We start from the raw sequence: 26,952 nt of genomic DNA on the forward strand, positions 1-26,952 counted from the left end.
GAAACAAATTTGACAATCTAAAGAAAATGGATGGTTTTCCAGAAAATCTACAAAAATAGTTTCAAAGAAAAGTAGAAATGTAACTGGACCAATTACAGTAGAAGAGAATAAAATGGTAATATATTTTTAAACATTAAAAATTTCATAGATCAGATAGTGTCACAGTGATGTTCTAACCATTTAAAAAGATAATTCCAATAATACTTCAACTATTTCACTCCAAAAGAAATGACACTGTCTCTGATGCTTATTTTAAAGTCTTTATAGTCATAATAATGAAATCTAAAAAGAAGACATGAATAGAAAAGCGTAAGACAAATTATGTTTATTAATATAAAAATTTTGATTATATGGATTAAATAAAAGTAAATGGAATATATAAAATTTAGCATTGGATTACAAAGTTAATGGACTACAACAAAGGTCTGTTGTTTTATGTCCGAAAACTGGTCAATAAAACATTAAAAAAATCTACCTTAGAATAATACAAATCGTTTCTCAAAGCTGTTTATGTGTGTTTTATGATGCTGAGTCTTCTCATTCTTCTGGATGAAATTTACAGAAATTCTGATGACTTTTTAGGTCATTGAAGGTAATTAATATTCAGTATCCTTAAGTCCAGTCCAATGCAGTAATAAAAAGTTTAAATGTCATCCCGTTTTTGTTCCTCATCTCTGTTTTTTCCCATTTCTGGACCACTGCAAGATGATCAACTAGTATTGAAAGAGGTATGGGCACATGGCTGCTTCTCCTTCTCCCATCGTTTACTTTTTCTGTTGCCCAAAGAAAGGATAACAGGACTAAGAGTTTCTTTTCTGTATGGGATCAGATGAGGTGGAGGGAGAGTAGGAAAGAGTCAGTAAATACTTTACTTGACTAGTGGTATTGTCAGGTGGCAGTGCCATCCCCAGGTTTGAAAGCTGTTTTAGCTCCAGTACTGTCTGGCCTTCTTGCATCTGGTTCAGCTCTAATCCATAGAAAATACTTAGAGAAATCCATTGCGCTCAAACTTTAGATATAAAAACCAGCCAAAACATAACTTCTATTTTATTCTATGTTAAGAGCATATTTGAAGCCAGTGCCCAGACCTCTTTTATATTTCTCAGACATAAATAGAAGACAACAAAAGCTACCCCAATGGTCCCACTGAAGCCCCTTTCCATGACCTGAGGTGATTGTGGGAGCCATACGCCCTTCCCTTGGAGACAGCACCAATTTTCTTTAAGGAACCACTTTAACCTCCCACAACCCGGTGACTTTATGGGCTGTAAGTGATGGTGGAGAATATTGAAAAGTGAATTTTCATCTCCTTATGTAAATAGATGATATTAGTCTCACAATTCATTGTGCAATGGGAAAGCTGTTGTTTTGCCGACTTAGCTAAATCAGAGACAAAAACAGTTATACTTTTAATCTTACAAATCTAATAATAAACACAGAAATAGAATTGTGAAAATTGTTCATTTATAGTAGTAACTTTAAAAGCTATAAAATAATTTAAACAGACAGGAGGTAAGGAATAGAACAAAACATCCCATATTTTTAACATGGGTTACTTGGTTAGAGAAGATGTGTGGCGAAATAAGTAAGTGGTAGAAGAGAGGGTAAGCGAGAGGCAAAAGAAAAAAGATATAGCAACAAAAAAAGATGGCTCTAAAAACAACAGTAACAAAGTACTCTTTTATACGAAATTGTGTATTTGTGTGTACATTTTTTAAAAAACAGTTAATTCAAATTTTATGTACTGACTGTGATAAGGTTATTCTTGACATATTATTCAGTGAGAAAAATAAGCTGTTGGGTAGTATTTATATTATGATTCTATTTAGTAAACACACAAGGCTTAAAGCTTTATATATACTTAAATACAATATATATGTAATACAAAATTTTAATATATAGCATATAATTGTTTTGGAATTTTTTGTATAAGTGAAGAGAAAGTTGCACAATGACACCCGTGAGTTTATTAACATGGTTATTCTTTACAAATGGGGTTGGCGGGAGGCTGCTTACCTTTCTCTTTATACACCATTGCATTGTTAAATTTAATGCATACATTGTTTTATTTTTAACTTTTATCTTTTAATTTTGAAATAAATTCAAACTAGAACAAAATTTGCAAGAATGATACAATGAACTCTCATGTATTATTTACCCATATTTGCCAATTATTTATATTTAGCCTCATTTGTTTTTTCTTTCTGGCTCTTGTTCTTATCCTCTTCTGGCTGTTTTCTCCACTCTTCAGACATACACACACACATGCACACACGCATGCACAAACACACAAGCACGTACTGCTATTATTCTTTTTCTGGATCATTAGGGAATAAGTTGGAGTCATGATGTCTCTATCTCCTAAATATCTTAATACTTTTACTTCAAAAAGTAATATTTTCTTATGTACCATGGTAAAATTACCAAACTGAGAAAAATTAAACCACAATATTTTACTATTATTTAATTCATTGTCCCAAATCAAAAATTTTAAACTATCCAACGAAGTCTTTTAAAACTATTTTTATTTTGCAAGGTTCAGGATTTACTCCAGGGTCATTGTATAGGGTTTTTATGTCTCTTTAAGTCTCTCTTATTCTAAAAAACTCCCAAACTCTGTCTTTCCTCCCATTTACATATTTGACAAGTTATTTTGTAAAATGTCCTTCATTTTAAACTGTCTGATATCTTCTCATGATTACATTTAGCTTATACAGTTTTGGCAGAAATATTAAAAATGGTGTTTTGTTTTTCTCATTGCATCATGATGAGATACACATCAGGTCAATTTGCCCCTATGACAGAAGTCTCCAAGACAACCTCAGATATTCCCAAGAAAAATTCAAGAGACAAAGCATATAATAATACAACTAAAATTTATTGCAGCAATGTAGTACAGACAAGTGGTCAGATCAGAAGGGAAAAAGACAGTCAAAATGCAGAGGAATTCACCTGAAGCTTCTCTTCCTTATGCTCTCTGCCTCCCACATGGGGTCACCTAGAGTACACTTTTCCTCAGCAAAAAAAAAATGTAGGGGAAAAATATATATATATAATATTGTTTCTCACCTTTTGTGTGTGTGTAGCTGAAGATCCATAGCAAAAGATGAATTAACAAAAGAAAAGCATACAAATTTATTTAATATAAGTTTTACATGATATTGCAGTCTCCAGAAATGTACACTCCCAAGAAACAGAAGAATCTGTGTATTTTTATGGACAGTCGTTGAGAAGTATTAATGGAGGACAAAATGGTATGATCTTTGGTAATAAACTGGGAGGAACTTAGCAAGGCCTGCCTGTTCAGATGCTTCTTGGCATCCCTGTGTTATATTCCTTCCATCTAGGCAGGGGAGGACACTTTTCACGGGAAGGTCTTCAGAAGAGAAGGGAGGGTGGAAGGTTTTAAAGAGTGACCTAGGTTTTATGGCCTGCTTCAAAGAAGAAGGGAAAGAAGGTAAATGGACATCATGCTTCTACTGTTTTCTTAAAGACCAAGCTGCCGTATTTTGGTGTAGCATGTCCTGAACCCCATCTGTAGCAATATGTGTGCAATGTTTCTGCCTAGGGGAGCCCATTAGAGACTAAGCAGCTAAGATTTTTGTTTTTATAATTTAAGTAGCTAAGTTTTCTTTATTCATAGGCTTTTAATTTACAAATGTGATCATTAGTAGATATATTTTAATATTGTTAAAAAGAAAAAATTATATTTTTTTATTTAAGATTTTATTTTATTTTTAAGCACCCTCTGCCTAACATGTACACAAATTCTAGACTCTGAAAAGTAGGCATTCAAAATAACCATATTGTTCGCACATGCAGTCTATGGACAGTGAACCCCACCCTTATTATCAGTTAACTGTTGCCCAGAGAACATTTGAAGAGCCACGTTCCCAGATGCCAGGGACTAACTTTGCAAGAAGCCTTTCTAAGGATAGCAGTCTCAGGCCATGATGTTAATTCCTTTCAGTACAGACCCAATATTAATGATTTTAACTTTGATCACTTGATAAAGGTCCCTCAGGTTTGTTCACTATAAAGTGACTCTCTTTTCTTATGAATTAATAAGCAATTTGTGGAGACTACCTTGAGACAATGAAAATATCCTGTTCTCTAAAAATCGTTAACTACTGACTTTAGAGACTTGTGGTGATTTTCTTAACCCTCATTGTGTCTATATGTATACTGGTTGGCATTCTGTTCTAAAGAAGAGCTTTTCCTTCATCTTCATATTTTAATTATACATTGATTTATTTCTGTTATTACGGAGTCATGGATTTTTACATATTTTTGGATATGATTTACTAATTTCCACATATAACTTTATGAGAATTTTTAGTCCATAGTTTATTTTCTCATAGTGATTTTCTCTGCTTTTGGCTTCATAAAAATAGCTGGAAAATATTCCTTCCTCTGCTTTTATCTATATTATTTTGTGTGAACTTGAACTATCTCTTTTATAAATGTTTGGTTGAATTAACTAGTGAAAAGATAAAGACTTTTAATTTCAATTGTATGTTCATTGATAGACACAGTAGCATTCAGAGTATCTGTTTCTTCCTGAGTAAGCTTTACTAGTTGGACTGATTCAAGGACTTTTTCTGTATAATCTAAGTCATCAAATTTGTTGGTATAAAATTTTAAAAACATTTCATTATTTATTATCTCTTTAGTGTTGTAGAATAGTATGCATTTTGTTCCTTTTTATTACCTTATTGCAGTGGTTAGTGTCTCTGCTACAAATTTGAATACAAATAGTAGTAATAGCTATGCTTGTCTTAAAGTCCAGACTTTTGGTGGAGTTTAAAGACAAATGTTAGTACTCCCTTCTGTATCTCTTTCTCCTTTCCAGAATTTCTTCATTCACTTTTCGGCTGTTTGACACCCTATAACTTAATCCTCTAATGCCTCAAGTCAGTAAAATTATGGATTTCTGTTTGAATTTGAGCTATCTTCATCTTGTGAGCTGGTAACTGTATTCAGGAAAAAATTTACATAAGTACAAATGTCACTAAATGGAGTTTTTATCTATTTTATGCTGCAGTTTCTGCCTGTTTTTAGTCACTCACCTGTGCTTCAAATAGTTGTTTGTAGATATTTTGAATAAAATATATAATTATCTGTGGGAGGAAATGTATTCATTACCAAAATTGGAATGGTAAATACTACTTTTAAAATATACAATATATAACATTAAAAAAGGAAAATATAAAATTACATTTTATTGTATATTATGGTGCTGGGTTCTTGTATCAGTTTATGAGTTTAACTAAAAGTAAATGTTTGGAAAGTTTTAAATTTATGAATTTAATAATTAGTAGATATATTTTAATATTGTAAAAAAGAAGAAAATTAATTCAGATGCATTAGTGTCTTCCTCTGTTTAAATAGTATGGTTGACTCTGAAAGGCAAGAAAAGGCCATAATGTCAACCCAAAATGCAACATAAGCTACAAGTCATTGTGCTCTGTCACAGATATTCTTCTTTTGTTTAGAAAGTTATCAAAGATGTTACTCTTTGTGAGGAAAATAAAAGTCAATCTTAAGAGAAAGATGAGCTCCCTGGCTTTAGCTGAAATTTTAACCTGAAAATAAATATACTTGGTAAGGGTTTCTTTATTTTTTTCACAAACTAAATTTTTGTTAGAGACAGATGTTTCCTAAGTAACTACCATTTCCAAGTGCTGAACTGTGACTAATATATTTCACTTACTTAATAATAAATGGTTCCTTTGAGGATTTTCATTTCTACTACTTAGATAGTAAACCAAAGGCACAGTGATAACAGTTTTCTCCAGTGGGAAGACAAAAGAGCAATCATAATACTTTATTCAGAAAAAATCTCCTTGATATTCTTACTAGTGCCTGTTTGCAAATTGCATTATGACCATTCTGTGTTATCTTTCAGCAGCTAATAAATTTTTAAGATATTTTGTAGGTGAACATAATCTTGGTGAAATCAAGGGTCTAATAATAAGTACAGAACCTCTGAGATAATGTGAGGATCTATGAAAATTTTTAAAAGTACTTTTTTTTCTTCCAAAACCTGCAATGAAATAACTTTTTTGCCTTGACATCTATGAATATCTCAGTTGTTCATAGTGACTGGTCAGAGCAAATTTTTCAGCTCAGATGTTTCAGCAAAAAGAATTACTTCTACAGTTTTTTAATATCTACAAATTCTGTATGTCTATATTTGGAACTTATTACAAGTTTCACACCCAGAGCTAATGTAAGTCATTATTTTAAAGCAGAATCCTGTAACAGCTTAGGTAAATATTATTCTCTCCAGGTATTACACCCCTTGAAGCATACTTCACAAATTATCCTCTGAATACAGAATATTTCACTTAACCCAATTGACTGTACTCTCTTAATTCTAACATTATTATTAATCTGTTTTATTTTTTACATAGGTGAATAAGACAAAACTTCAAATCTTATTTATACTCATTATAACAAGATTTTTTTTCTGACTGAATGTCTTGAGTTCTTTTTTTTTAAACACCACAAACTCCTAATGATAATCAGTCTTTGTCTTAGAAATTAAGTGTAATAAGAACAAGGCCTTGGCAAAAAAGATAAGTTTCCAATTGAAAAATTGTCCAGTATTGTGTATAGGACATAGTAAGGGCTTTAAAATGTTCTAGGTGAAGGTATAAGATGATATATGAGTTCCTTCTGAACCACAGTCTTAGAAGAAGAAAAAAAAGAAAGGAAAAACGGTGATATATTAGCTAACAAATGAGATCTTTTGATTCAAGCAGACTTAGATTTTAATACCAATTTATTTACTAGTAGTTAAACATTGAAGAATATTGCCTATTTCCTGTAAGCCTAAATTTCTGAATCTGTGAAAGAGAATAAGAACCCATTTCATAATATTGTATTACATTTCAATGAGATAATAGTAATCAGGTACAGTGCTTGGTGCTTAGAAAATATTAGTTTCTTTTCATCAGCTTGATGCTTGCCTTCTGGGTTTTCGTTTCTCGTGTGAGTGTGTGTGTTTATATAAGCAATTATACCAGTGGTAAAAATTATGTACTTGTGATTCTTGTGTTCCCAATAAAGAAACATGTAAATATCATATATTAGCTGTTTGTAGGGAATATATTGCAAAAATATATCCATAAAATTCAAATTAGTTTAAACAAAAAAGTCATTTTCATACACTAGAAAAATTGAAGTGAATAATGCATGAATAAGTCTCATATTTTGATATGTAATCAATTTATCAGGTAGATTCATGGAAAAGGTATTCAGTAAAAATTTTAATCCAGGCTGGACATGGTGACTCATGTCTGTAATCCCAGCCTTTCGGGAGCCAAAGCAGGAGGATTGCTTGAGGCCAGGAGTTTGAGATCAGCCTGAGCAACAGAGCAAGACTACATCTCTACAATTTTTTTTTTTTTTTTGAAACCTAGCTACTCGAGAGGCTGAGATGGAAGGATCACTTGAGCCAAGCAGTTTGAGGTTTCAGTGAGCTATGGTCATGTTACTGCACTAGCCTGGGCAATGGAGCATGACATTCTCAAAAGAAAAATATCTAAATTTTCTTTTATTCATCCCTTGTTTTATAATAGCATAGATATGTGTCATATATGTATACAAACACACAAAGAAACTTTGAGGTTAATGGAAGAATGTATGTATTTATTGACATTGTCAAAATGAGAAGGGTGAAGTATGATAAGTAATCTAGAATAGGCTAGATAGTCTTTATTACTCAGTTAAGTCTCTAAGATTATTATTGTCCTACTTAGTGTCTAAATACAACTACCTTGAAAAACAAAATTCTAAAAATCAAATGCCAATAAGATTCACTTAAATGATCTCGGAGCTGGTACCATTCCTCCTGAAACTATTCCAAACAATACAAAAAGAGGGAATTCTCCCTAACTCATTTTATGAGACTAACATCATCCTGATGCCAAAACCTGGCAGAGACACAAATAAAAAAATTTCCGGCCAATATCCATGATGAACATCTATGCAAAGATCTTCAATAAAATACTGGCAAACCAATATCAACAGCACATCAAAAAGCTTATCCATCATGATCAGGTAGGCTTCATCCCGAGGATGCAAGGCTGGTTCAACATATGCAAATCTATAAACATAATCCATCACATAAACAGAACCAAAGATAAAAACCACATGGTTATTCAATAAATGCAGACAATAATGCCTTTGACAAAATTCAACAGCCGTTTATGCTACAACTCTCAATAAACTAGGTATTGATGGAACATATCTCAAAATAATAAAAGCTATTTATGACAAACACACAGCCAATATCATACTGAATGGGCAAAAACTGGAAGCATTCTCTTTGAAAACTGGCACTAGACAAGTGTTCCCTCTCTCACCACTCCTATTCAACATAGTACTGAAAATTCTGGCCAGAGCAATCAGGCAAGAAAAAGAAATAAAGGATATTCACTTAGGAAAGGAGGAAACCAAATTGTCTCTATTTACAGATGACATGATTGTATATTAGGAAGATCACATTGTCTCAGCCCAAAATATCCTTAAACTGATAAGTAATTTCGGCAAAGTCTCAAAATATAAAATCAATGTGCAAAAATCACAAGCATTGCTATACACCATAACAGACAAACAGAGAGCCACATTATGAGTGAACTCCCATTCACAACTGCTACAAAGAGAATGAAATACCTAGGAAAACAACTAAAAAAGGACATGAAGGACCTCTTCAAGGAGAACTACAAACCACTGCTCAGGGAAATAATAGAGGACACAAACAGATGAAAAAACATTCCATGCTCATAGTTAGGAAGAATCAATATCGTGAAAATGGCCATACTGCCCAAAACTTTATAGATTTGATGCTATCCCCATCAAGCTACGATTGACCTTCTTCACAGAACTGAAAAAAAACACCTTAAACTTCATATGGAACCAAAAGAGAGCCCACATAGCCAAGACAATCCTAAGCAAAAAGAACAAAGCTGGAGGCATCACACTACCGGACTTCAAACTATGCTACAAGGCTACAGTAATCAAAACAGCAAGGTACTGGTACCAAAACAGAGATATAGACCAATGGAACAGAACAGAGGCCACGAAAGTAACACCACACATCAGCAATCATCTGATCTTTTACAAACCTGACAAAGACACGCAACGGGGAAAGGATTCCCTATTTGATAAATGGTGTTGGGAAAACTGACTAGCCATGTTCAGAGAGCAGAAACTGGACCCCTTCCTTACACCTTATACAAAATTAACTCCAGATGAATTAAAGATTTAAACATAAGTCCTAATACCATAAAAACCCTAGAAGACAACATAGGCAGTACCATTCAGGTACACAGGCATTGGCAAGGACTTGATCACTAAAACACCAAAAGCAATGGCAACAAAAGTCAAAATAAACAAATGGGATCTAATTAAACTTAACAGTTTCTGCACAGCAAAAGAAACAATCATTAGAGTGAACTGGCCACCAACAGAATGGGAAAAAAAATTTTCAATATACCCATCTGACAAAGGGCTAATATCCAGAATCTACAAAGAACTAAAAGATTTACAAGAAGAAAACAAACAAACCCAGTCAAAAGTGGGCAAAGGATATGAACTGACACTTTTCAAACGAAGACATATATGCGGCCAACAAACATGAAAAACGGCTCATCATCATTGGTCATTAGAGAAATGCAAATCAAAACAACATTGAGATACCATCTCACACCAGTTAGAATGGTGATCGATCATTAAAAAATCTTGAGACAACAGATACTGGAGAGGATGTGGAGACATAGGAATGCTTTTACACTCTTGGTGCGAGTGTAAATTAGTTCAGTCATTGTGGAAGACAGTGTGGCGATTCCTCAAGGATCTAGAACTAGAAATACCATTTGACCCAGCAATCCCATTTCTGAGTATATACCCTAAAGGATTATAAATCATTCTATTATAAAAACACATGCACACGGATGTTCATTGTGGCACTGTTTACAATAGCAAAGACTTGGAACCAACCCAAATGCCCATCAATGATAGACTGGAGAAAGAAAACATGGCACATATACACCATGGAATACTATGTAGCCATAAAAAAGGATGAGTTCATGTCCTTTGCAGGGACAGGGATGAAGCTGGAAACCATCATTCTCAGCAAACTGACACAAGAACAGAAAACCAAACACCACATGTTCTCACTCATAAGTGCGTGTTGAACAGTGAGAACACATGGATACAGGGAGTGGAACATCACACACTGGGATCTGTTGGTGGCGGGGGGGAGTTACGGGAGGGATAGCAGGGTGTGGGGAGATTGGGGAAAAATAACATTAGGAGAAATATCTAATGTAGGTGACAGGGGTATGGATGCAGCAGACCACCATGGCATGGATATACCTATGTAACAGTCTTGCACGATCTGCACATGTACCCCAGAACTTAAAGTATAATTTAAAAAAGAAAAGATAAAAAAAAGATATCTATATTTCCCCAGGTATACAGGATAACAATTCCAAAGAGTAGTTGTGTTAAAGGAAGTTTCCTTAGAACATAGGAAACATCTTACTGACTCAAGTTGATTGTCCTTGAAGACCAGGATTTTCTTTGCAGTAAAGAGTATTTTGGCAAGAGGAAAATGTTGTAAAATTGCAAAAAAGAATTCTTTAGTGATTATCCCATCACAGAAACATCAATTTGAACAACTATACACAAACAAAAAAAGTCTTCACAAAGGTAAAGTAAAACAGGTGCAAGATCACAATACCTGTTATGCATAATAATAATTTTTTTTTAAAGATGCATGGAAGAAGATAAGAGAACAGTTTTACATTACACACATCATCCTTCCAACCACAGGTGGAACCACACTGAGAGATATGCTGTCTGCTTGGGGTAAGAAGAGGTAAGTAACCAGAGGACTTTTTCTTGGACCCTAAAACCAGGCCTATTCTAAAAAAAACCATCACCATGAGAACCAATCTCATGGCCCCTGATTCTCGGCAAGTACCTGTGGAAGGATCTTCCAGACCTGCCTGAGTGCAACCACTGCCTACTGACAACAGCAGTGTTGGGCTCTGAACAAATATCAATGACAGCTAGACCTCATAAGCCAAAGTCTTTGAGTTGCTTTACTCACTTCTGATATAATTTATGACTGTATTGCCTCTATATTATAATTCCTACATAGAGTCAAGAATAATAATACAATGAAATCGTCTGAAATTATCTGAAGTGCATATTTAATTCTACCATTTATGTATTATTTAATTAAAATAGCATATTTTGCATATCATCAAGTTTATTTTAATATAAACATTTATCTTACATGCAACCGAAAGAATCTCCAATTTATTTGCTGTATAAATATGGTGATATTTTATTCATTCAGCACTGTTAGGCATGGAAAAATCCATATAAGTAAATTTTCAAACAACTGAATCTTACTCTGTTAAGCATACACTTTCAGTACTTCATATCATTACAAGTCTTGGCTGCTTAGAAGATCCTTTTTTTTTTTTTTTTTTTTTTTGGTGGAATGAGGTATTTTCTTCAAACTTCTTCACTGGATTATGGATATCTGAAGTTTCCAGATAATAACTTCAAGTAAGTGAGATTTTGCTAAAATTTGACTTATCAAAAATCATCTATCTTATAGACAGCATATTTGACCTGATAGATATAATTATCTTACCCTCAAACATATTATTTTGATATATCTTATCCTTACCTACACTACTCAGATTATTAAATTAAGAAATCCAACATTGAACCACAATAAATATGCCTCAGCATCACCCACCAAAACTAATTCTAATAAATTTTACCCTATGTTTAAAAACAAAAAATAAAGTTAAGAATTTAAGACAGAACATAGTTCAGCTCGATTACTGTATTTTTTTAATTTTCTTCTTTTAATTTTCTCTCCCCTCTTTGTCTTGTTACATTTTTTCTCCATTTTTACGTAGGATCTGCATGCATGATTCAGTACTTGGTTTTCAGGCAGTTGTTATCATAAATTAATATAGACCTTTACTGAATTATAATAAATAATTTATCCAAACTCCAACAGACTCACTTTGCAGCTGTAATATTAATGTTAGTAAGAAACAAATAATTGATGTGTTAGCCATTTATGTTTGTTCCATGTTGACCTATTTGTTTCCATATAATAAGAGATGAATAAACTCATACCACAAATATCCAAAAGTAAAAAACATAATAAAATATGATCTAAACCATTTTCAATAAAATACAAACGTTAATTTATGTTGGACAATGTGAAATTATTTTGAATTGAGAAGAAAACCATTTAACAAAATACAGAGGACTTACTGGGGGATTTCTGAATGTAATGAATCCTGTGTCAGACACCCCAAGGATTTTTTACTTCTCATCATAACTCCACTTGCCTGTGAGCACCTTCAGGACAGAAGCTATGTTTTATTCATAAGCTTATTCTCAGCATAATTCTTATATTAATAATAACAAAGTAGAAAAAACATTAATTACTGTAGGTGCTTTATTCATGTTGAATTAATATACCCAGATATATCACTGTGGTCAACTATCTCAATTTAAAAGATGTAATTCATTATCCAGAATAATTCCTTAGCTTAAAATTAAAGATGCCTGAATATGCTAGCTAAGTTGACATTTCCTCATGAATAATTGTCTGCCATGAAGAAATCAAAATTTTAATGAAGAAATGACAAAAATAAAATTGCTCATCTAGAGAAATAAGATTGAAGCTTAATGGTTTACTGAAACCATACAGGAAAATGGCCCTGATGAATGGAGAAATGCAAATTTTAAGAGATCCAGGAGCAGAATGAGAGACTATCCCTGAAAGCACAGAAGAGGTAGATGTAGAACATGAACATAACTTTCAAATGGTAAATGGTGATATTATTGACAATGGGTATATAAGTTAATAATGTAAACAGATGTAAAAAGAATTCACTTTTATTATCATGTAAATTCCCAGGTAAGAAAAATCTTCCTATATGTATTATAAAAACAGAACAATATAATTGTAAAAGTCCTTGATGTCAGTTTCAGAGATAAATTGTTGTACTGATTCTTCATCTTTCACCTGGCAGTTTTTCTGTTTCTATGCAACGAATATTTTAATGTTTCTTAGAAGTGTTATTTATATGATTGATAATCACATCTCAGAATTAGGAGTAATCTTATTTTTTTTAAATATCATTTAATTAATCGGCAATACCATCTGAATGTCTGCTAGATACTTAATCATGTGTAACCAAGATTTCCAAGTGATGGTACCTGACTTTGATCAACTTATTTTTTTATGATTCTTGGTAAAGTTATCTTTAACTTAAATATTTCTGGCTGTTTACAGTTAACCTAGTATATCAGTCTGGATCCCAGTAAGATGGTACATTCAAACAGAACTCACAGAAGGCTTATTTAAAAGAACTAATTACAACAGTAAAAGGGTAAGGGAATCAGCAGTAACCTGCAGCATAACAGTTCTTAGAACTGTTTCCTAGGCCAGAAAGAATAAGGAAGGAAGGTGTCTGAGGAACTTACAGAGAAAGAGTTGTATAAAGCTGGCCAATGTGAAAGAGGTAGTGGCATTTGACCAAGGGATATGGCCAGATCAATGTGACACTGAGCAGCAGAAATCAGGGAAATAGATGTCATCTCTCTCTCCTCTCTCCCTTGGATCTTCTGTGCGGATTGGCTGAAACCCATGGAAAGCAGATTCCTTATTTTTCAGCCTGTTGGTGTAGAAAGCAGAATGGAGAAGCGTGGAGAAGAGAGAGTACAGCTCACCCATTTTGCCCCTTACCATCTTCTAATGTCCTTTATCTGCTTGAGAATACTTCCCTATCATAGCAAATGTGCAAAATATCATTGGCTCATCAACCTCCCTATAATTGTGGAGTCTTGGAATAACTCTGGTCATATTCCCACCTGAAACTTTAAGTTTCCTTGGTATTTTTTGTAAGGTGCTAAGGGAAAGAAGTGCTTTGAAAATATTAAACATAGCTGCTATAGTCTCCACATGCTTTTCTGTTCAGAAGGTCCAATAAAATATTCATAAAATAAGTATGAAATATAAAAAGTTTATATTTTAAATTAACACTGTTTCTTCCATGTTAACTTTTCTGCCTGAGGGATTTTTTTCTAGTGAGGTGGACACAATTTTTCTTTCCTCATGGGATAACCCAAACCTTCATTCCTGCATAATCCAAGTCTTGGAAGCTAGTCTGTGTCAGTTTTCCACTGACAAGGACTTTTGTAAAAGTCAGTACTGAGAGATGCCCCTGGTAACCACGATGTAACACACCCTCCTGCTTCAATAACTCTACTCAAACTGTTATTTCATGGACATGCTGAGAGCAAACTGATCAGGGGGCAGACTCATCTCCTTATCCATTAGAAATCTGATTTTGTTTATTTGGAATATTACTCTTCCATTAGGACTGGTCCAAGTCCACCAATTGTGAGAAGATGAGGCAAATTTTTTTCCATTACATATTAAGTTTCATAAGAAAAGCACTCACATCACCATCTTGACCTCTATACCTTACTCATGGAGGGAGTGGCAATATATATTGGTTGCAGCTTCAAAGGATTTATCAGATCTGGCAAATTTATGCCCAACCTCACGGTGTATTGTCCCCCAGCATAGATCATAAATGAGTAGACTATTTTACTGCTTCATCAACATGGCTGTTTCTACATGATAAGTAATGACAAAAGGCACGTTTCTGTAGAGGTGAGATTACTACCACACTTTCTTTGCCATGAACTGTATCTGCAGCTGAAATACAATATTGTGTAAAATATCCAGGGTATTTTGTCAAGAGACTAATTAATGGTGGTTCTTACAAGAGTCATTTGTGTAGGAAAGGCAAATCTATACTTATGCTCCTGTATTTTCTTGATAGGACAAAAAGATTATTCAATCTATGGAAGGGGTACAGTGAAATCAGTGGACTCCCAGGTTGGTTCACCTAGGAGATGATACAGCTTGGGAGTTGCCCACTGGCTTCTGGTGTTACAGATTGGACACAGCACTAAAGTTAGCTGAATACATAATTGTTTTAATTATTAACTGCTGTGTAACAAGTTACCCCGAAGTTTAGTGGCTACGTCAGCAACAAACATTTCTTATCTCTTTCCATGTTTGTGGTTCAGAAATTCTGGCTCAGGGTGTCTCATGAAGTTGCCATCAAATGTTGGCCATCAGTACAATCACGTAGCTGTTTGTCTGGAGATAGGGAATCCAGTCCCAAAGTGGCTGACTCACGTAACTGTTGGCAAGAACCTCATTTCGCCATAATTTTAGGGTGAGTTTAGAGTTGCTTTTAATTTAGAACTAGTTTAGCATGACTAGAAAGATAGATCTTCTGTGGTCTGTACTGAATTTCCATGATGTCCAATGTGGTCTCTTCATTCTGGCTGTTCAGAATCTCAAGGTCTCTTAGCCCTGCGTATGATCAGGAAATTGTTCAGTGTAGATCCTCCCGGTAGTTCTTTACTCAGCAGAGTGGAGAGTCATTATACATGTGCTCTTTATTGTTCATCAAGGGGAATCCCATGCAGGTTTCCGGGGCTCTTTTTTCATTTGGCTCTTTCTTTGCTGATATTATGTACCAAAAATTTCATCTGCTGCAGTCTTCCTGCACTCTAATCTTTGATGCCTCAACCCAGCAAGAGATGTATGCTCTACTTGGTTTTCTCCCAATCCTCAGCCAATTCTACTGTCCAAAAAGTTTCTCAGAAAGCTAAGGCAAAAGGAAGAATAATTTTATTAGTTTTTTTCTTTTAAGGACTAGAGTCCTGGATAACCCTTTCCCAGTGTTTAAAGTGTGGTTTAATATGTTTTGCCATTTTTATTTATGTCAGCTGACACATTTGATACTAGTAAATCCATCATAATCAAAATGGCATTAGAGATCTCAATGTTTTATGGAACAAATTAGCACAGTTTTCCTCTTTTTCTTAATAGCAAAATTTTTTTTTTAGATGTAATTGTTCCCATGGTATCTTTAAAATTCTATAAAATGGCATTACTTTTAAAGCATTTTATTTTTTTAATTACTTTAAAAATTATTTTACTTTGAGTCACTTTCAATTATTTCATTTTCAAAGAATTTATTTCATATGTTTGATATTTTATTCAAATTTTTATAATTTTGGTTTTTGTTGAAATTATTTCTCTGCCATTTAATATATACTATTTCTACTTTTGTGTATTGGCATTTTCTTATTATGGTGAATTTGATTGACACCACTTAATAGTGTGTCTCAAATTTCTCTAAGGAAATTGAACAGTTTTTCACTTTTTAAACTATTTTTGTAGGTTACCATTTGTAATTCATTTACCCATATTGTTACTACATTTGTTCTTTCTCTATGATTATTTGATTGTTTGTTTTGTATTTCCTTATACTAGATACTGAGTAAATTATTTTTGTTCTTTTTTTTTTCCTCTGGAATTTTTTTCCTGTCTAAAGATTCTGTCTATATTTTAGTTGAATATTTATTGATAATATCATTTGTTTTTAGTTTTGTATTACTATCTCTTTTATTATTATTTATTATTATTATTATTTTTCTTTAAGACAGAGTTGTTCTGTTGCCCAGGACAGAGTATGGTGACAAGATCATTGCTCACTGCAGACTTGACCTCGTGGGCTCAAGCAATCCTCCTGCTTCACTGACCTCACAAGTAACAGGGACTATAGACACATGCCACCATGCCAGCATAATAATTTTTTTTTTTCTGTTTAGGTGAAGCTTCCCCATATTGCCTAGGCTGACCTCAAAGTCCAGGACTCAAGCAATTCACCCACTGCAGCCTCCCAGAGTTCTGGGTTTGCAGGTGTGAGCCGTGGTGCCTGGCCTCTTTTATCAATTTCTACTTTATATTTTTCCTAGGAGAGTGTCTGCTTTCTGGGGTTTATTACCTTTCTGTTCTACATTCATTAAGTGGTTAAATTTTTCATTTATATTAATTATATTTTAAAGTATACATATTATATGTTTCTCTTTTCACATGTATCTTTCAAGTTTTATATATTTTATATATATAAAGTTGTATATATTTTTACTATTATATATTTACTATTCATTTTTAAGCTCTTATATAGCTAACATTGTGTTTCTTTCCATTTGGCAAAGCAGTGACATTCAGGCTGACCCAAATCACTTTTCAAGAAACTGTGCAGATTGATCGTTGTCTTCTGGAATATATCCTAAAAAACATCCCAGATTAGCCTAGTTTAATTACTTTGCAGGCAAATATTGATCTCAGATACCTTTTTAAGTTCTATATTTCATTCTTAATATTGAGAAAATATCAGACTTAGACACTAGACTGTCTTAATGTTATTCTAATTTCATTTTTTTGCTTATGTCCATCTGTACATCCATGAGGTTCCTAAATATCCCTTTATTTCTTTCATTATTGCCTCATCTCCATTTTCTCTGTTTGCTGCTTCTACATTGTAAGTTAATTGATTCACTTGATCTTGTCATTCATCTTTGTTCGATATATTTCTACTTATCCTTTTTCTCCTATTTCTCGAAAATTAGTTTGTTTTTTACTTTATTACATTTTACTAAGTATCCAATTCTCTATTCACTGCACATACATTGAAGATATTGGTATTCATTTGATGATCATCTCTTTCATTTAAAAGCCATGTAAATATATATATATATATATATATATATATATTTCACCTCGCAGCGTTCGCACTCATTTCCTAATAACTTGATTTCATCCAGTTTACTATCCTCTTGATGCACATTCAGAATGCAGAGAAAAGATATTGTAACTTTTTATATATAAAATAGATTTCATGTGAAAAGGGCCAAAGGGAAACATATGGATTAAACTAACATTTGTCATGTCTACAAATAAATGTTATTTAAGTGTTTATTCTGATTTATTTAGTACTTGTGAGAAAATATTAATTTCCTCTTTAGGAAATTTGCAGATAAAAGGAGATTTGCATTATAAAATTATAGTTAAGTTTTTGCAGTGGCTGGTACTGGATGTTCCTTTCCATGTTTAGTGCTTCCTTCTGGAGATCTTGTAAGGCAGGCCTAATAGTGATTAAATCTCTCAGCAGTTGCTTGTCCGTAAAGGATTTTATTTCTCCTTCGCTTATGAAGTTTAGTTTGGCTGTATATGAAATTCCGGATTGAAAATTCTTTTCTTAAAGGATGTTGAATATTGGCCTCCACTCTGTTCTGAACTTAGGCATTGCCATTAAGGACATAGGCATGAGCAAGGACTTCATGACTAAAACACTGAAAGCAATGGCAACAAAAGCCAAAATAGACAAATGGGATCTAATTAAACTTAAGAGCTTCTGCACAGCAAAAGAAACTATTATTAGAGTGAACTGATAACCAACAGAATGGGAAAAAATTGTTGCAACCTACCCATCTGACAAATGGCTAATATCCAGAATCTACAAAGAGCTTAAACAAATTTACAAGAAAAAAACAAACCCATCAAAAAGTGGGCAAAGGATATGAACAGATACTTCTAAAAAGAAGATATTTATTGCAGCCTACAAATATGAAAAAAACTCATCATCACTGATCATCAGAGAAATGCAAATCAAAACCACATTGAGATACCATTTCACACCAGTTAGAATGGCAATCATTAAAAAATCAGGAGACAACAGATACTGGAGAGGATGTGGAGACATAGGAATGCTTTTACACTGTTGGTGGGAGTGTAAATTAGTTCAACCGTTGTGGAAAACAGTGTGGCAATTCCTCAAGGGTCTAGAAATAGAAATTCCATTTGACCCAGGAATCCCATTACTAGGTATATACACAAAGAATTATAAATTGCTGTATTATGAAGACACATGCACATGTATGTTCATTGCGACACTGTTCACAACAGCAAAAACTTGGAACCAACCCAAATGCCCATCAATGATAGACTGGATAAAGAAAATGTGGCACATATACAGCATGGAATACTATGCAGCCATAAAAAATGAGTTCCTATCCTTTGCAGGGACGTCGATAAAGCTGGAAACCTTCATTCTCAGGAAACTGACACAAGAACAGAAAACCAGATACCACATGTTCTCACTCATAAGTTGGTGTTGAACAATGAGAACACATGGATACAGGGAGGGGAACATCACACACTGGGGCCTATTGGAGGGTGGGACAGTAGGGGAGGGATAGCATTAGGAGAAATACTTAATGGAGATGACTGGTTGACGGATGCAGCAAACCACCATGGCACATGTATACCTATGTAACAAACCTGCACCTTCTGCCTCTGTACCCCAGAACTTAAAGTATAATAATTAATAAAAGAAAAAAGAAAAAAAATAACAAAATAGACTGCTAACTAGAATAATAAAAAGGAGAGAAGAATCCTATAGATACAATAAAAAATGTTAAAAGGGATATCACCACTGACCCCAAAGAAATACAAATTACCATTAGAGAATACTATTAACACCTCTATACAAATAAACTAGAAAATCTAGAAGAAATGATACATTTCTGTACACATACACTTCCCAGTACTAAACCAGGAAGCAGTAAAATCCCTGAATGGACCAATAACAAGTTCTGAAGTTGAGGCAGCAATTAATAGCCTACCTACAAAAAAAAAAAAAAAAAACTCAGGACCAGGTGGTGAATCCCAGGACAGCTGAGTTTACCAGAGATACAAAAAGGAGCTGGTACCATTCCTTTTGAAACTATTCCAAACAGTTGTAAAGAAGAGACTCCTCCCTAGCTCATTTTATGAGGACAGCATCATCCTGATACCAAAATCTGGCAAACAAAAAAAGAAAACTTGAGGCCAATATCGCTGATGAACATTAATGTGAAAACCCTAAATAAAACATTGGCAAATCAAATCCAGCAGCATATGAAAATGTTTATCCACCACAATCAGATTATTTTGTCCCATGGGGTGTTCGCTTGATGTGCTATTCTCCCCCTTCCCCTAGGAATGGGGCTTCCTGAGAGCTAAACTGTAGTGACTGTTTTTCCTCTTCTGGGCCTAGTCACTCAAAGGAGCTACTGGGTTGGTGCTGGGGAAGAAGTCCTGTGATGTTATCTGTCTTCAGGTCTTGAAGCCATGGAAAACAGCATTTGCTCCGGTGGAGGTAGTAGGGGACTGAATTGGACTCTGTAAGTGTCCTTGCTTGAGTTGTTGTTTAGTGCACTTGTTTTGTTTTGGTTGGTCTCCAGCCAGGAAGTGACGGTTTCTAGAATACATCAGCTGCAGTCTTATAGGGAAGTTGCCACCTTGCGCTAGGGACACCTGGTTATGTATTCAGGTTTCTCTGGTGGTGGTCAGGGCCATAGAGGTCCCAAGAGATTATGACCTTTGTCTTTGGCTACCAGGGTGGGTAAAAAAAGACCACCAGGTGGGGGCAGGGTTAGGCATTTAGTCTATTCAGAAGCATTTTATTCTTGTTGATGCTCTTTTAAATGGAGGTGTTTTCTGAATTTTACTTTGGATCACTAGTATATAAAAATATAATTCATGTTTGTATATTGATCTTGTACCCAACAACTTTGCTAAATCCATATTAGTTTTAACAGTATTTCAGTGACTCCTTAGAATTTTTCTAAAAAAAAAAAAAAGAATTTTTCTAATATAAGGACATGTCATTTGCAAATAAAGATAAATCTATTTCTTCCTTTTCAACCTTGAAGTCTTCAAGAGGATTTTGATGGTGGAGAAGAACCAGGTACTATCAGCTAGCTGAAATTGCACAGCAAAAGACATAAATCAGTGGTTGAAGTTCTGATTAAATGAATATCATTTAGTGATAAGTGCCCTGCAAATTCTGTTTCTAAGTTGCTGACTTTTCACTTAGTCTTCCTTAAACTTCCTCTATTTAGAAATGTCATTAATCTAAGAGTTTGAAAAGACACTGAACCTTCAGTGGAAGCAGATCAAATCAGAAGGCTATAGATTCACAGGGGCATTGAACTTATAAGACCATAATTTATATTTTGCTGGCTTAGCCAAAAGATTAAAATAGATGGCATCACAGTATCATGCCATAATGACAACATGTACATATATTTGAGTATATAAGGATAATTAATTTTATAAAAAGTCATGAAAATTAGGATGATGAGGAAGGAACCATGACAAAAGAAAACGCAAGGTTTTCTGTTTTCTGCCAGATATTTTTGCTCAAAAAGTTTCAGCAATGTATATATCCCATAGTTTAAGTGTAACTTAAATAACTACCATACATATAAAACCCATATTGCAATAGAGTTTCTAATACATTACCCAAGAAATTGTAAAACTAACTTTTATTGTTGTCCTTTTTAAACAGAACTTTCAAGCATATTCTGTAAGTATAACATGCTACTTTTTGCAAGTAACTTCCAGTAATTTCTCTTCACTTTTACCTTTGGAGCAGGATGAGGAAATATTTAAAGTTATGCTACCACAACGTGCCCTACAAATTATTTTTTTTCTATGGCTGCTTCTTGGCAGCTATCTGCATGACATGTGATACACTCTAATCCTAGGGTTTAATAAGTCCATTTCATGGTTATAACATAAAGCTTTCATGAAACTGTATAAGGAGAAATGGCTAAAACTCACCCATAAGATAAATGTAGAAGTGTTGGGGGGAATCTACATTTTCCTGTTGCTGATAGTTTTAATTTACCAGACAGACTTGCTTTTAAATTACATAATTTTTAAAGTTTCATCCAAATCATTGAAATAGAACTGAATTCTAACTTAAAAAAAGTTCAGCTTTACGTAACATTAGTCTTCCCCCAACCACAGTCTAAAAAAGAAGACTGCATTTAATATTTAAAAAGAAAAGAATGCCTTCTATTTGCATATCAAATGTCTAAAGCACTCTTCACACATTATCTTGATCTACTCAAAAATCTTGCATCTTAAATTAGTGACTAATTATGATTTTTAATAGATCCTAAAGTCCTCAAAGCCTAATAGTGTGTTTTTAATTTGCTTTACTTTTCTTTTTAAATTGTGTCTTTAAAAAATTATACTTCAATGTTTCACAAAATGTGCAGCAAAACATTATTGCAGCATCCATTACTGTGTGTTCATATCTATCCATTTGACTAAGCATAGAGGTACCAATCTGTTAGGTAATTATAAAGTCTCTTCTTACTTGCTTATAATACTCATCTCAGATTTATCCATTCTACATTAACTAGTTATTAATTAAGCTACTATGACTTTAAAATTTAATTAGGTGGTGCTTATGATAAAGAATATAGCTGCTGAGAAAAAATTGCATAGCTGCTGTTAGCTGGTAGTCAGCTTGGTAGCTCACAACTGCACTGTGATTTGTGCTAACAATTTCGGAGAATGTTAGCATCAGATGAGCTCATTCTGTCACCATAATGGAACAAGACAACACAGCACAAATGCAAACATCACAATGACAAATATCCTTCTCTCCTGGCAAATATTAATGACTACTGATTATTCTCCAGTGACAATTCCAGTCCAACTTAGCATCTCCCACCCCCTAGACAAATTAATAGGATACTCAAATATAAATTAGTTCTACTACCTGACAGTACCCAATCCCAAACAAACCAATAGTTCCTATAACTTTCCCCAAAATCACCCAGCATAAAACTAAATTGATAATAATCCTATATAAGTCTCTCTTACTTAATTCCCTCCCCACAATTTCCATGATGCATTATTTTCCTTACTGTAGCAAATTAATATAATAAATATGTTTGACTAAAATATGTTTCTGGTGGTCTTTGGGTAGTGGGATTCATATTTGCAAACATACACATACTTGGGTGTGTATATTTAGAGGTACCTGCAATGACAGAGGGAGATACAGATACAGACAGGAAAAAAACATATTCCAGTTTCCTGGGAAGAACTTAGTCAAATATTTAAGAAGTGCTAGATGAACACCTGGACACTTGAATAAAATTAATGGAGAATAGCAATTTTCTGGTGTTATATTACATTATAATATAACTAGGATTGTGTTGCTCTGTATGATTTGGAAGAGACGGCAAAGCAAAGAACCCTATATGAGCTTTGAATTTTAAGAAAGTGAATGTCTATCCCAGGAAAGCATTATCCTTTAAGTGCTGCAGACTCTTAGAAAAGCACAAACAGTTGTCAATCCCGACTACTCTGGTGTTTTCTGAAGATCCTGAGCCACTGAAGGCTCCCCTGGAAGTTTTTTCTTCACTTCTTATTCAGGTCTGTTAAAAGTTTTGCTATTTTCAAACATGATTTTTCTTTGTTCCTAATGTTTCTGTGTAACTGTAGCCTTTCAGGCACGCAATGAGGAAATTGGCCTTCAGACCTTATTTTACCACTCAGTATTTGTAGCCGCTGTGCTCAAATAGTGTTTTCAGTCAGGTCTCATTCCTCCTTAGTTTGAGGCTAAGCGGAGTCTAATTTCCTGAGGGCCCTGGTACCATTTTGAATTCTTCTCAGACCTTTTCTGCTTCCATCAATTTGGCTTGTCACACTGACATCTGGAAGACGAGACTTTGATGCCAAACACTTCATCACCAGCTTCACTTCAAATCACTCACCACTGTGGATCAAACAAATGGTTTGCCAGTAAAGTGTTTGGCTTCTTGTTCTCCACTACTTTACCAATATTAACTAGTTTTCTTCAACCTCCTGGGAGGTTGAAGAAAACTAGTTAATTTTCTCAAGGCTGGAGTCACAAGGACAATGGAAATTTATATGTCAGTAGTAATCAACCAACTTAGATTGTGCCTATATATAAGCATTAATTTTAATCCTTGATTGATTTTACTGGTTCAGCTAATTTAGGTGGACTTTAAGAACAGATATAATCATATAGGCAAATCCAATATTTTTTTAAGTGTGAAGAAAATGACTTTTTATCCAATTTACCAGTAGTGTCTTTTGATTGGGGCATTCAGCACATTTATATTTAAGGTTAATATTGTTATGTGTGAATTTGATCCTGCCATTTTGATGCTAGCTGGTGGTTTTGCCCATTAGTTGATGCAGTTTCTTCATTGTGTCAATGCTCTTTACCATTTGGTATGTTTTTGGAGGGGCTGGTACTAGCTGTTCCTTTCTATGTTTAGTGCTTCTTTCAGGAGCTCTTGTAAAGCAGGTCTGGTGGTGATGAAATCTCTGAGTAATTGCTTGTTTGTAAAGGATTTTATTTCTCCTTCACAAATGAAGCTTAGTTTGGCTGGATATGAAATTATAGGTTGAAAGTTCTTTCCTTTAAGGATGTTGAATATTGTCCTCCACTCACTTCTGGCTTGTAGGGTTTCTGCTGAGAGATCCACTGTGAGTCTGATGGGCTTCCCTTTGTAGGTAACCGACCTTTCTCTCTGGCTACCCTTAGCATTTTCTCCTTCATTTCAATCTTGGTGCATCTGACAATTATGTGCCTTGGGGTTGCTCTTCTTGAGTAATATCTTTGTGGTGGTCTCTGTATTTCCTGGACTTGAATGTTGGCCTGCCATGCTAATTTGGGGAAGTCCTCCTGGATAATATCCTGAAGAGTGTTTTCCAGCTTGAATTCATTATCTGTCACATTCAAGCACACCAATCAAACGTAGATTAGGTCTTTTCACATAATCCCATATTTCTTGGAGGCTTCGTTCATTTCTTTTTACTCTTTCTTCTCTAATCTTGCCTTCTCGTTTTATTTCATTGAGTTGATCTTCAATCTCTGATATCCTTTCTTCTGCTTGATCGATTTGGCTATTAAAACTTGTGCATGATTCGCGAAGTTCTAGTGCTGTGTGTTTCAGCTTCATCGAGTCATTTATATTCTTCTCTAAGCTGTTTATTCTCATTACCATTTCATCTAACCTTTTTTCAGGGTTCTTAGTTTCTGGAAACTGTTACAGGAATGGAGGTCGTCTAACTAACGGAAAGCTGTGAAATATACTTGTAGCACAGATTTGTTTTGAGTCCACTTATTTTTGTAGCAAAGATTTCAAAGACATTCACTTCTTTTCTTCATAAATTAAATTGGCAACCCATTCTTGATTAATTAAATAATACCTGGTAAATGAAAGGATTTAAATGATTTTTACATTGTGAAGGATTCCTAATTATATTTATCTTCATAGTTATCTGTCCTGTTAAACATTTAGGCATCAGTAAATGAATCCCAGTAAGATGGGTACACAGAATACTGACAGTGAAAAGTCTAGTGGGACAGTAGCTTCTCCAGGAAATACATTGAATTAGATTCTATAAGAAATAACATATCCTATCAGAGTTATAATTATTAAATAAACAATTTAAAAGGAGACACCTTCATTGTTTACTAATATGCAATAAAAATGGGAAAACACAAAACAAACAGCATAGCCAATAGTTTTTTAATGAAATAAAACTTAAAGCCCCGCGTGGTGGCTCACACCTGTAATCCCAGCACTTTGGGAGGCTGAGGTGGGTGGATCGCAAGGTGAGGAGGATTTAGACCATCCTGGCCAACATGGGGAAACCCTGTCTCTACTAAAAACACAAAAAAATTAGCTGGTGTGGTGACACACACCTGTAGTTCCAGCTACTCTGGAGGCTGAGGCAGGAGAATTGCTTGAACCCAGGAGGCAGAGATCACGCCACTGCACTACAGCCTGGGCAACAGTGGGAGACGCCATTTCAAAAAAAAAAAAAAGAAATAAAAGTTAAATAAAATCAGTTCTTGTGAAATAGAGAAAACTTAATTTTAAATATTCTTGTGATAGTAAAGATGGTATAACAATGTGCCAGAGGCATGAGACACTTTCTAGTTGATTTTAGGTACTGCAGTTTTATTTTCTCAATTTACAGTTTTAAGTAATACTGCAGAGAATGTAGTGGGTTCATTAACTACAGTACATGTAAAACAAAAACATACTACTGAAATAGGCATTTGTTAAAAATCATCTTTTTAGTCAGGATAACTTTACTCTCTGCATCTCAAATTCCTATATGTACTGCAGACATACTAAGATGCACCTAATAGGAGCGTTTTAATAACAAAGTAAACAGTAAGAGTGATACATTTTATCTAATGAGTGCTTTGTGCCTTCAGTTATATCTTGCTAGATCATCAAAGCAGAGAGAAGAAAGACTCCTGTTTGTTGAGACAAAAACTAAACAAAAGTTTCCCTGAGGTCAGGAGAAAAGGGTGACAAATTGAAAACTATTGCCACTACATTTTTCCTTAGATAAGGGGATTCGTCCTTCTGATGTAACTTGATCTACACCATGGAATACTATGCAGCCATAAAATAGAATGAGTTCATGTCATTTGCAGAGACATGGATGAAGCTGGAAGGCATCATTCTCAGCAAAGTAACACGGGGAATAGAAAACCAAACACGGCATGTTCTCACTCATAAGTGGGAGCTGAACAGTGAGAACACATGGACACAGAGAGGAAAACATCACACACTGGGGCCTGTCATGGTGTGGAAGGTAAGGGGAGAGAGGCCATTAGGACAAATACCTAATGCATGTGGGGCTTAAAACCTAGAAGATGGGTTGATAGGCATTTTTATAGATAGAAAATTGGAGAACAAAAACCACAATGGTTTTTTTCTCTGGAGCACATTGTCCTGCCACACAATGGTGGTTAAATTTGACACCATTATTATAAAGGAATCTCCTCAAATGTCTCTGTTAAAGACCCCCAAGCAAATGCTGGCAATTAAATAAACAATTTTATAATTTTTTTCTGGAGTACAAATTAAAGTTTAAATAAATGTGGTGTACATCACTATATTTATTTAGAACAAACTAGTTTTAATTTGATTCAAAGTTGAGCTCCTATTTGAGAAGTTTTTCTAATATACCCAATAAAAGTTTTGATTAATTTATTGTATTTTAGTAAACACTCATAACCATTTAACATTTTTACTCTGATTGTATAAAATGAGCATTGCAAAAAAACAAACAAACAAACAAAACAGCCAGACCCAGACACTTGTTTTCCTGTC

This window comes from Sapajus apella, unplaced genomic scaffold (assembly GCF_009761245.1).
Source record: "Sapajus apella isolate SASKATOON/1434 unplaced genomic scaffold, GSC_monkey_1.0 scaffold7, whole genome shotgun sequence".
Taxonomy (NCBI): domain Eukaryota; kingdom Metazoa; phylum Chordata; class Mammalia; order Primates; family Cebidae; genus Sapajus; species Sapajus apella.